The sequence below is a fragment of the Thamnophis sirtalis genome, unplaced genomic scaffold, assembly GCF_051295495.1.
Source record: "Thamnophis sirtalis isolate CommonGarterSnake01/CBP01778 unplaced genomic scaffold, rThaSir2_p1.2 scaffold_5, whole genome shotgun sequence".
Taxonomy (NCBI): Eukaryota; Metazoa; Chordata; class Lepidosauria; order Squamata; family Natricidae; genus Thamnophis; species Thamnophis sirtalis.
Window position 1 is genome coordinate 1,506,378 of NW_028261385.1, and position 10,744 is coordinate 1,517,121.

Genomic DNA, 10,744 nt, shown 5'->3' on the forward strand with positions numbered 1-10,744 from the left:
GAACCACCAAGAAGAAAACACTCCCACCCACACTGACAGGGCAAGTCCTTGGTATATAAACAGAGAGCAACCTCTCCTCCCCTCTAACACTGATGATGTTACCAAGTTGGGCCATGAAACGTCTGCAAGAAAAGCGCTGAGCTTGGAGAGTACCAAGGACCCCAGAAATAGCTGATATCTCCAACAAATTTACAGGACAGAAAAGAGGCCGCCCGAATCCTGATTCCCCCCCCCCTTGTGAACTAGGAGCAGCAAGATAAGCCTTTCAAGCTTTTGGAAAAGGGGAGGGGCATCCAGGGGCAGGGCTACAATTCACAAATGACAGACCCCCTCCTGGACCGAGGTGGCGCAGTGGTTAGGGTGCAGCACTGCAGGCCACTTCAGCTGACTGCTATCTGCAGTTCAGAGGTTCAAATCTCACCGGCTCAAGGTTGACTCAGCCTTCCATCCTTCCGAGTTGGGTGAAATGAGGACCCAGACTGTGGGGGCGACATGCTGACTCTGTAAACGGCTTAGAGAGGGCTGAAAGTCCTATGAAGTGGTATATAAGTCTAACTGCTATTGCTATTTCAGTCTGGGGGAGACAAAGGAGGAGTGGGATTTGCAGACACTGTCATGGAGAAAATCTGTGTGGTTGCTAAGACTCGGCCTGTGCCACCCCTGGCAAACCCAACTTCCATGGCATCTTTCCCGGCCCTGGCTGCCCACACAGGGGCCTCTTCGGGAAACCACCCTGGGCCTTCCCATCTCTGGCCCAGAAAACGCCAGGCAACCCCATGGAACAGCCAGGGCTGCCCTGGGGCAAGGAGGGCTGAGCCAGCCTTCCTTCCTTCCTTCCTTCCTTCCTTCCTTCCTTCCTTCCTTCCTTCCTTCCTTCCTTCCTTCCTTCCTTCCTTCCCAAGAAGAGGGAAGACCAACTCCCCGGTCTAGAGGGGCTTCACTGTAGCCTCATTTTCCCTGGCCTCCAGAGCTTCCTTGGGGAAGGGCGTCAGGAAGTTTGAAGTTTGAAGTTTCATTTTATTTATATGCCGCCCTATTCCCTAAAAGGGACTCAGGGCGGCGAACAACTCCAACGGGAAGGGGAGCATACAAATACAAAATAAACGTTTAAAATGACCAACAACCACACCTGTCGAGAGGGGAGGGGAGCTCATCAACCCCAGGCCTGCCGACACAGCCAGGTCTTAACGGCTTTCCGGAAAGCCAGGAGAGAGGTGAGGGTCCGAATCTCCGCGGGGAGTTCGTTCCAAAGGGCCGGAGCCGCCACAGAGAAGGCCCTCCCCCGGGTAGTAGCCAGGTGGCATTGGCTGGTGGACGGAACCCGGAGGAGGCCGACCCTGTGTGATCTAACGGGTCTTTAGGAGGTAATTGGCAGCAGGCGGTCTCTTGAGTACCCAGGAAGGATGAGGGACCCCCTTCCAAGTACAGCTGTTGGTGTCAGGAAACCCAAGTAGGAGCTTGACCAAGCTCCCTGCCCTAGAAAGCACCCAGGCCCCAGCAGTCGCCAGGAGCAGTGAGACTCCCGCTCTGCCCGCTTAGGACAGGAGCAAGTGGGGGCCTCCTCCTCACTCCCCCTGAGTCACTGTTGCTCTGACTGGCCAAGACCCCCACCCCCCCCCCTTGAGACCGCAGGCGACAGGAAACAGACAGGCAGAAGACACGCCTCCTTCCCCCAAGAGGGCGTCAAAAAGGGAGGTGTGGCCATGATGCCTGCATCCCCTTCCCCCCCAAGATCCTCTATCAATGAGTCACCAAGGGAGTTTCGCCTTCGACCATCTCTAAGCCAACAAGGGAGAGCTTTGCCCCGCCAGGCTTAATGCCCACTTGGTTGGCACCGTCTGTCCCAGAGTAAGAGCTCTGTGCCCTCGAGACCCTGCCCAAAAGCCCCCCTGGGTTCAACTCTGTCTGACATCAGGTGCCCCCAGCACAATCCACGCAAGACCCTCTCTGGCCGCTTGGCTCCCTTCCTGCCAGCCAATCAGATGCCATCGCTACCAGGCCAGACTTAGAAAGCTCACCTGGCTGGCACCAAGGAATTGCACCTGGAAGCTCCCAGGCAGGCAGGCACAGCAGCCTGGTCCTTCCTGCTCAACAGCTGAGGGAAGCCCAGCCTCGGCCATTTCTGCAGCAAACCATCAGGCTCAGGTGAGCCCCCGGCCCACCTTCCCAGGCTGCTGAGCATGTGGATGCGGTCAGCAGAAGGCCTGTCCAGCTCAGGCCCCCGGCAGTTGGCCGAGCATCTGAACGCAGGGAAAAAACAGAATCGAACAGAACAGAAGGGACCTTGGAGGTCTTCTAGTCCAGCCCCCTGCTCAAGCAGGAGACCCTCTACCATTTCAGTCAGGTGGCTGTCCAACCTCTTCTTGAAACCACCCATTGCTTCTTGTCCTACCCTCAGGTGCCTTGGAGAGTAGGTGGACCCTACAGGGAGGGAGGGAGGGAGCACAGGAGCAGACAGGTAAAATCCACTGAAAGGCAGTTCACCTGCCATGGGAAGGGGGTGGGGGTGGATTCGCTGCCCCCCCCCGGGCCCAACCTTTGTGCTGGCCTAGGCCCGGTGGAATTTGGCCACTGCAGGCCCTCGCTCGGATGGGCTCTGCCACAGCATTTGCCAGCTCTGTGCTGGGGATTTTCTTAGCGTCTTGGTCAATGAATCCCATTTCGTGGAAAGGAATTCCAAAAATCCAGGCAAGTGCCAAACAGAGGATATCTTCCATCGCTCTGCCCAGCACCTCCCGCTTCCATCTCCCGTGGAACCCCCTCCCGCTTTCTCCCTGGGGTGCCAGGATGGGGGTGGGTGGGGGGCTGCTGAGAGCTCTGGATCCATGGCTGCTTCCCCCTTCGTGCCAGCCCCACCGTTTGGTTTATGCTGGGGCTCCAAGGGGAGGCCTTTCTGCCCCCCCACCCGCCCTGCTCCAACAGCAAGCCAGGGAGGCTCATCTGAAAGCCCCCTGGGGCCTACAGGGGGGGGGGGGGAAGGCAAGATAGTCCAAGCAGGCTGTTCCCTCTTGCCCTCCCTTCTGCTGCTGCTCCGCCCGGCCCCCTGGCTGCTCATTTCGGCCCAGGGTTCCTCGGCCTGCATCCCCCCACCCTCTTTCAACATGGCAGCTTCTTCCTCTCTTTCCCCTCAGGGTATCCGGCTGCTTCTGCCACCAGGGAGGGGAAGGCAGCCAGGCCAAGCTGGGAAAGGCTGCAGAGAGGTGGAGGGAGGGAGATGGGGGGGGGGTAGCTGTGATGAAGCCTCATCATTTGAGCCTTTCAAGCAGAATGGAGCCCTGGGGATGTCCACACCCTCCCTGCATCCCATTCGGTCACTGTGCGGAGCAGTACAAAGCCTTGTTGGGGGGGGGGCAGGAACAGCCACTGGGAAAGTCCATCCTGCAAAGGCTGCTCCCCCCCCCCTTTCTTTCAGTGCAGCCCACCAAGGCTGGCTCCCCAAGGAGGGAAGGGGGGTCTGCTCTCTCCCCAGTACAAGAGGGGGGGCATGCAAGGAAGGAGTGTCAAAGTGTCTCATCCCCCCCCCGCCCCCGTGCCGCCACTGCTGGAGAGCTGTCAAGACCAGGCTCTCCGCTGAAGATGACACAATGCCCCCCTCCCGCCCCCCAACGACCTAGCAACATCATGGCGCCACGGGCTGCGTCGTTGCCTCCTGCCTCCCCCCCAAAGATTGCCTCCCCACCCCCCGTCCCTCTCCCCAGTGCCAAGGGAGGGCAGGCTCTGAGGGGCAGCCAGCTCTGGAGCAGCCCCTCCTTGTGGCATCAGGTGAAACGGCCGCAGGCTGGACGTGCCTCCGATACCAATGAAGCCAGGGAAGGCCGGCCTGGTTGAAGGACCCTCCTGCCACGGCTGACCCAGCTTTCGCTCTCATGCCGCTCAGTGGCATCGCTGCAGTGCCCAGCGGCCTCCCCCCTGGCTCTCCTCCCAGCCCCCGGCAGAGAAAGCCTGGCCCGGCTCAGGCCTCAAAGGGGGGGTTGGCCGGTGGACCACCTGCAGCCCCCTCGCTCTCCGAAACCTTCCTGATCCATGCACGGATCGCAGCACACAAAGCAGGCCCTCTGCTTGGACCCCCCTGGGCTCTCCCTGGCAGGGCAGAGGGGCCTGGGCACAGGCACACATGACTGGGGCAGGCCGGGAAGCAGCCTCTCTGAACGCAGAGAGCAGCCCCCAGTCGGGGGCCAACTGGGCTGAGCCCCACTGAGCCCGGCTCTGGATTTTGGGGGAGCTTGTGGGCCATGGCACTTCTGGGCCTGACATCTGGGCAGAAGTAATCCCCCCACTGCAGCCCCACCAGGGTGTTTAAGTACCGGGGCTGATGATGGGGAACAGCTGTTCAGTTCCTGACCCATGCTGGTCCCCAGCCCCCCACATCCTTGCCTGGTACTTGCACAAACAGAGGCCTCCAGGCACCCTCCGGCCAATTGGGGGGCTGACAGGGTTTGGGAGCGGACTCTGGACCAGAATCCCTCTGCATGCAGCTTCCAAAGGCTGGGAAGCATCTCCAGGGAAGAAGGACCCCATAATTAGAGAGCAGGGCCACAGCTGGCCTCCTTGCCCCATTCAGGGCTCCCCACTGGAGCTTCACTGCCCCACTCGGCTCCCACAAGACGCTGAGCACTGAAAGGGGTTTGGAAGGGGAACTTCCCTCAGACTTCCACAATTTTCAGACTGGAAGGACACAGAGATCAGCACCTTCAGGGGTTTTTTCCCTTCAAATTGCCAGAGTCCCCGACAAACCTCTCCTGGTGGTCCCCCATCCCCATCCTAACCAAACCCAACTCTTGTTTCCTCCTCAGACAAGCTTAACTAAGCGCTGACTGACTTCGGGGAATCAAAATTAACCGAACTAAGAGGCCCTTGGCTGAACACAGGATCCGAACCGCGGGGAAGTTCTGGGTTGCGCGAACCCATCCTGGAAGTGTCCCAGCACAGAAGCCGCAAGCAGGAGCCCTTCCTGGCCAGCCTGAGGAAGCGGCGCCCGCACTCAGGTCCGCTCCGACCGCTGAGCAGAGGCCTTTCCGGCCTGGAGGCTCCCCGAGGCTATCTAGTCCAGCCCCGCGCTCCCTGCAGCCAGCGGAGACCCAGCCTCGCCACTTGACGGCCGCCCCTCCCCTCGGCTTCTGCAGCTGCTCAGCCCCGCTCTGGCCGCCGACTGAAGAGGCTCGGGGGCGACCAGGGGCCAAGCCGCCCGGGGACCCGGAGAAGGATCAGGCGCTTCCCTCCGCCGGGGCAGCATCTTCCTCCGTCTCGGCGGCAGAGAGCGCGGCGCAGAGCCCGCCCGGCCGCCGACACCGGCTCCGCAATGGCGGCGCAGACACGCCCTGAGCAGCCGCGCACAAAGGCGGCCGCCGCCGCAACGCTCAGCTGCCAGGCACCGGCTCCCCGCCCCGCCCGCCCGCCCGCCGCCGCCCCTCCGTACGCGGCCAGCCCCGAGCCGCTGCCGCCCTCCGCTTGCCGCTCACCTCGGCCCCCGGCGCTCCCTCCGCTGCGGCCGCGCCCGGCTCTCCTTCCGCCGCCTCCGCCCCGCCGCTCAGCCTCGCATCCTGGCAATGCGGCGGGGCTGCGCAATCCCGCTCCGCCGCCGCCCCCGCCTCCGCCGCCGCCGTGACGTCGCGGGCCGGCCCACCGCTCGCCCAGCCACCGCCGCCGCGCAGCCTCGCCAGCGGAACGGCCGCCCCGCCGGAGGCTCAGCCGGGCAGCGCAAAGGTGGCCCCGACGCTGCGGCTGAGGATGCGGCGACTGATGGCCGCCTCTGCGGGAGAGGCTGCGCCCGGGCTCCCGAAACGGCCCCGCTGCCCCCAGGGGCTCCGCTCGGCCGGACAAGGGGGGGGGGCGGCCCTCCTTTTGGGGGAGGGGGATGTAGCCCCCAAGGGGCCAGGTGAGAAATGGAGGGGGGGGCTTCGAGGGGGTGGAGAGGAGAGGAGGCTGCTGTCAGCCTGTCCCAGCTGGAGGGACCCGAGGAGTGCAAAGAGGGTGGAACGGAAAAGGTGGCGGCCGGATTACTTGGGGGGGGGGTCGCCCAAGTCTCCAAGAGACCACCGGCCCCCCGTTGCTGTGCAAGCATACCTGAGAAGCCAAAAGTCCAGGTGGGGGTTAAAGGGGGAAAGATCAGCCAGCTAGTCAACCTGAAGACAACTGAAGGCAGGTCCTTCCAGAAGGGATGGAGAGGCTGCACTGGGGGAGAAGGAGCTCACCCCCCCCCCAGAGTGGACTCCCGACGCCAGAGTCTTCCATAGGGTGGGGGAAGGGGGCCCACAACCTTTGGGGCATGGAATTAAGAGGTGCTACTGCTTTAGGGGGATAAGTAGCAAGGAGAAACACCGAGGACCTTCCTGATCCACGCACAGCATCTCTTGGGCTGTGCTGGACTTGGAAAGAGAGCTGGGAAGTTTCATGGGAGGGGGGGCAGAGGAGAAGGGACGTCAGTGGGCGAGAGGGGTGAACGAACGCAGGACCTGGGATACCTTGGAGGGCACCCACATCTAAGCCACCCGGAGCCCCTGATTTCTGGGCTCTTTAAAAAGATGAAAACGCTCCTTTAATTTGGGTTGGCCATTGAAAGCAGAATCCACCGAGTGCTTCAAGAGCCCAATGTTTATTGATTATTAAATTTATATGCCACCACTTCAGTGTTATAGTGACTCTGGGCAGTTTACAATACTATAGAAAGATTTAAAATACAACACAACACAATTAAAATTATATGACTAAAATCAAGAGGATGAGCAAAGTGGGCCCAGGAACCTTCGATCCCGTCAGCTACCCACCAACACAGCACAGCTCAATCGGGAGCCCGGAACCAGGTAGCGGAGCCAGGCTGGAAGGCTCTTCCAGGAGGCTGGGAAGGTGAGAGCAGCCCTCTCCTCCAGTGGGAAGGGATTCCAGAGGGTGGGGGCCACAGCAGAAAAGGCCCCTCTCCTGGAGCCTGACAGTCAAAATTCTTTGGCAGACGGGATGTGAAGAAAGCCTCTTCCACTAAGCGGTGGCATCCACAGTTAGATTAGATTAGATTAGATAGTTCCCCGCTAGTTTTCTTTCCAGGCCTTTTTGGAGGGGGGGGCTGTCTCTCAGAGTTACTGAGAGGGATCTTGGAGGCTTAGTGGACAATCAATTAAATATGAGCCAGCCATGTGCAGCAGCAGCCAAAAAGGCCAACACAATCCTAAATTGCATTAACAGAGGGATACAATCAAGATCAAGTGAGGTACTAATACCACTCTATAAAGCCTTAGTAAGGCCACACCTAGAGTACTGCATCTAGTTTTGGTCACCACGATGTAAAATAAGATGTGGAGACTCTAGAAAGTTGCAGGAACTGGGCATGGCTACCCTGTTTCCCTGAATATAAGACCTCTCCAAATAATAAGCCCAATCGGGCTTTTGAGCGCATGTGCTAAAATTAGCCCTCCCCTAAAATATTGCAACACAGCAGCAGCCATGAGGTGACCACGCACGCTGCCTCCTGCACCTACCAAAAATAGTAAGACCCTCCCCCCAAAATAAGACCCTATCTTGTTTTCGGATAAACACGGTAGTCTAGTGAAGAGAAGGACCAGGGGGGACAGGAGAGCATCTTCCAATATTTGAGGGGCTTCCACAGAGAGGAGAGGATCAAGCTATTGTCCAAAGCTCTCAAAAGCCAGACAAGAAATAATGGATGGAAATGAATCAAGGAGAGATTCAACCTGGAAATATGGAGGAATTTCCTGACAATGAGAACAATCAACCCATGGAACAGAAGTTGCCTTCAGAAGTTGTGGGAGTTTCATCCCTGGAAGCTTTGAAGAAGATGCTGGAATGCCATTTGTTAGAAATAGTGTAGGGCCTCCTGCTTGGGCAGAGGGTTGGACTAGATGTCCTCCAAGGTCCCTTCCAAATCTGACAGATTGACTGTCCTTCCCTGCAGAGAAGCCCCCTCCCCGAAAGAGACACTCGGACGGGGCTGGATAGAGCTTCAGTTTGGACCAAATTGGATGAAGTTTCAAAGTGGAAAGCTGAACAGAATCACTGAACTGGATTCCTCCAAATCTTATTTTGAAGCTTTCCTGAAATAGTCTGGGAAATCAAATTGATCTAAAGAGATGTTTCTAAAATGAAGCCTCAGATTCATTTGATCTTCCCAATCAGCTGAATCAGAACTGAACAGAAGATTCAACCCCCCCACGATTCAAGACAGCCGCGCACACACACACACACCTGGGAGGAGGAGGGGAGACAGGCAGTGAATGCAAATCCAGAGACTGATTCTCTCTCCCACCGGTCAACCCCGAGGCCCCTGCACTCGCCAAGGGGCAACCCTGAGCAGCTCCTATTAGGACCGTGGGTCAATGATGGAGGCACCCCAGGAAGGAGAGTAGGGAACCAGGAACTCTCCTAAGATCCTCCTGGATCAACCCTGCCTGCCCAACTCTGCCCTTGGTTCACAATTGGTCAGCAATGCCCTGTTCAACGTAATGGATGGCCCACTGGCCAATCTCTCTGCATGGCTGAAGTTGGCCATCGCAACTGGCCACAGCCACATGCTAGAGGAGGGAGATTTCATTCGTCGGTGTCTTGCTGAGCCCAAATCGGCCGTCCATAAGAAAAGGAATTTGCGACTCCCTTGCAAATCATTCCACAAGGTAAAATGCCCAATGAAAGTCAATTACGCAAAGTCAATTACGCTTGTGTTACCGCTCCCATCTTCCATTTGATCTTCAGCGAGGAAGGAAGGAAGGAAGGAAGGAAGGAAGGAAAGCCAGCATTCTTCCCTGGCTGGGGGAACAGGGAGGCATCCTTCAAGGGTAGGCAAGGCATCATTTATTGCCTGGCAACAGGCCCCGATTGGCTGACTTGGCTCGGTGCCCAGCTACTGGCCGCCAAGGCAGGCCCTGATTGGCTGGCGTTTCCTGGTGAGCAGCAGCCTTAAAATAAACATGCCCGCCTCTCCGCTCCTCCCGAGATGACACCGCTGGGCAGCCGGGCATCTTGGCTGGATTGGGGGGGAGGGGTAGAGGCAGGGAAGAGGAGGAGGGGCAGAGCCCTTCCCTAAGCGGGTTGCTCAGCTCGCTGCTCGAGGGACGGAAGTGACGCCCGCTAGAAACTGAATGAAACAACCTTTTCACCCCCAAAGGCAGCGGAGCAGGAAGTGGGGGGGGGCTAAGGGCCCCGAAGGCCACGGCTTGGCCACAGGGTCCTCTCCTGCACCTGCTCCAGAGAACCCCACCTGCTTGCACCGATTCCTACTGGGGGCTCCTCTAAGGGTGTGGAGCCTCCTCCTTTTCTCTGACAAAGGAGAGCTCCAGAAAAGCTCCCCCGAAGCAACTCTCATTCCCTCTCCCGGTTCAGAGGCAGCCTCCTCGGTCTGTCACACACACACACACAAAGTAAATCCTTGGTAGTAGGAAAATGCTGGGGGGATGCAAACAAAGACACAAAGCCCCCCCCCTCCAGGAAACAGCTGGGGAGATCTTCAGTAAATCCACCAGTCCTCCTCTCAGCCTTCCCAGAAGCCTCCCTGTGGCCCCACACCCAGGCAGCTCCTGACCAGTGCAAACTGCAAGGTCTGGGCCTCTGGGCCTCCCAGCCTGGGACTGGCTTCCCAGCACTCATGGGCGTCCAGCATGGAAGGAGGCCCCAATCGGCCCTGCAACCCTATTGGCCAGTGGCCGGAGGGGACATTGGGGGAGTCGCAAGTTAACCCAGCCGGAGGGATGCAAGAGGAAGCACCCAGTCCCTGCCAAGGACTCAATGAGCCAAACCTGGCACCCCCCGGGGGGCAAAGTGCCCACCAGCATCACAAGGAAAGCCCCCACCCATCCCCATCACATCCAGACTTTGCCAGTAGGGCTGAAAGCCTCTGTGTGTGTGTGTGTGTGTGTGTGTGTGTGTGTGTGTGTGTGTGTGTGTGTGTTGTACCACTAACCACCCTCCACCATCTGTCTTCTCACCAAAGTCAACCCTGACTGCCCAAGCCACAGACGGGCAGCTGCATAAATCTACATAAATCGAAAGAGGAAAGACCGGGGGGGAGGGGGTGTCATCTGCATGGCCCCCTCGAACCTCCTGGGAGGGAAGAAACCCCAGCAGCAGGAGAGTTCGCCGCCTTTGCCTGCCCCGCCACCCTCTGCCCACAGGCTCTCAGCTGAGCACATCTACTCCCCCCCTTCCCCCAGGGCATGGGGGTGACCACGGGCAGGGGTGGGGCTCTGGCAGGTATGCCGTCTCTCCCTGAAGCCTAATGGACTTCCTCCTCCTCCTCTGTGGTCACTCTGTGGAAGCCAGGGCTGATGGAGAGGAGAAATCATGTCCTCAAGACCTCTTGAAGGGTAGCTGGGTGCCAGGAGAGGAAAATGGAAAGCTGGCAAAAGGGACGGCATAAATGCCGCGGGTAACACATCCCCATCGGAAGCACCAAGACCCAGGGAGGGACAACACCGCCATGAACTTGCAATCTTGATGGGAGCCGCAAAGCTTTGGAGAGCCCGGCTGTTTTTGCAGTAGTGGGATTGCTACATTATTATCGGGAATTGAAGGCACCTCTGGCCACTCAGGGGAGCAGGAAGAGGTAAGGCCAACAGCGAGTAGCCGATTGGCCAGGAAGGAACTGGATCAGGCATGAAATCCAGCAGGTTCTGACAAGTTCTGGAGAATCGGTAGCGGAAATTTTGAGTAGTTCAGAGAACTGGCAAATGCCCCCCGAGCCACGCCCTCAGAACCGGTAGGTAGGAAGGAAGAAAGTAGAGAAGGGAGGAAGGGAGAAAAGAAA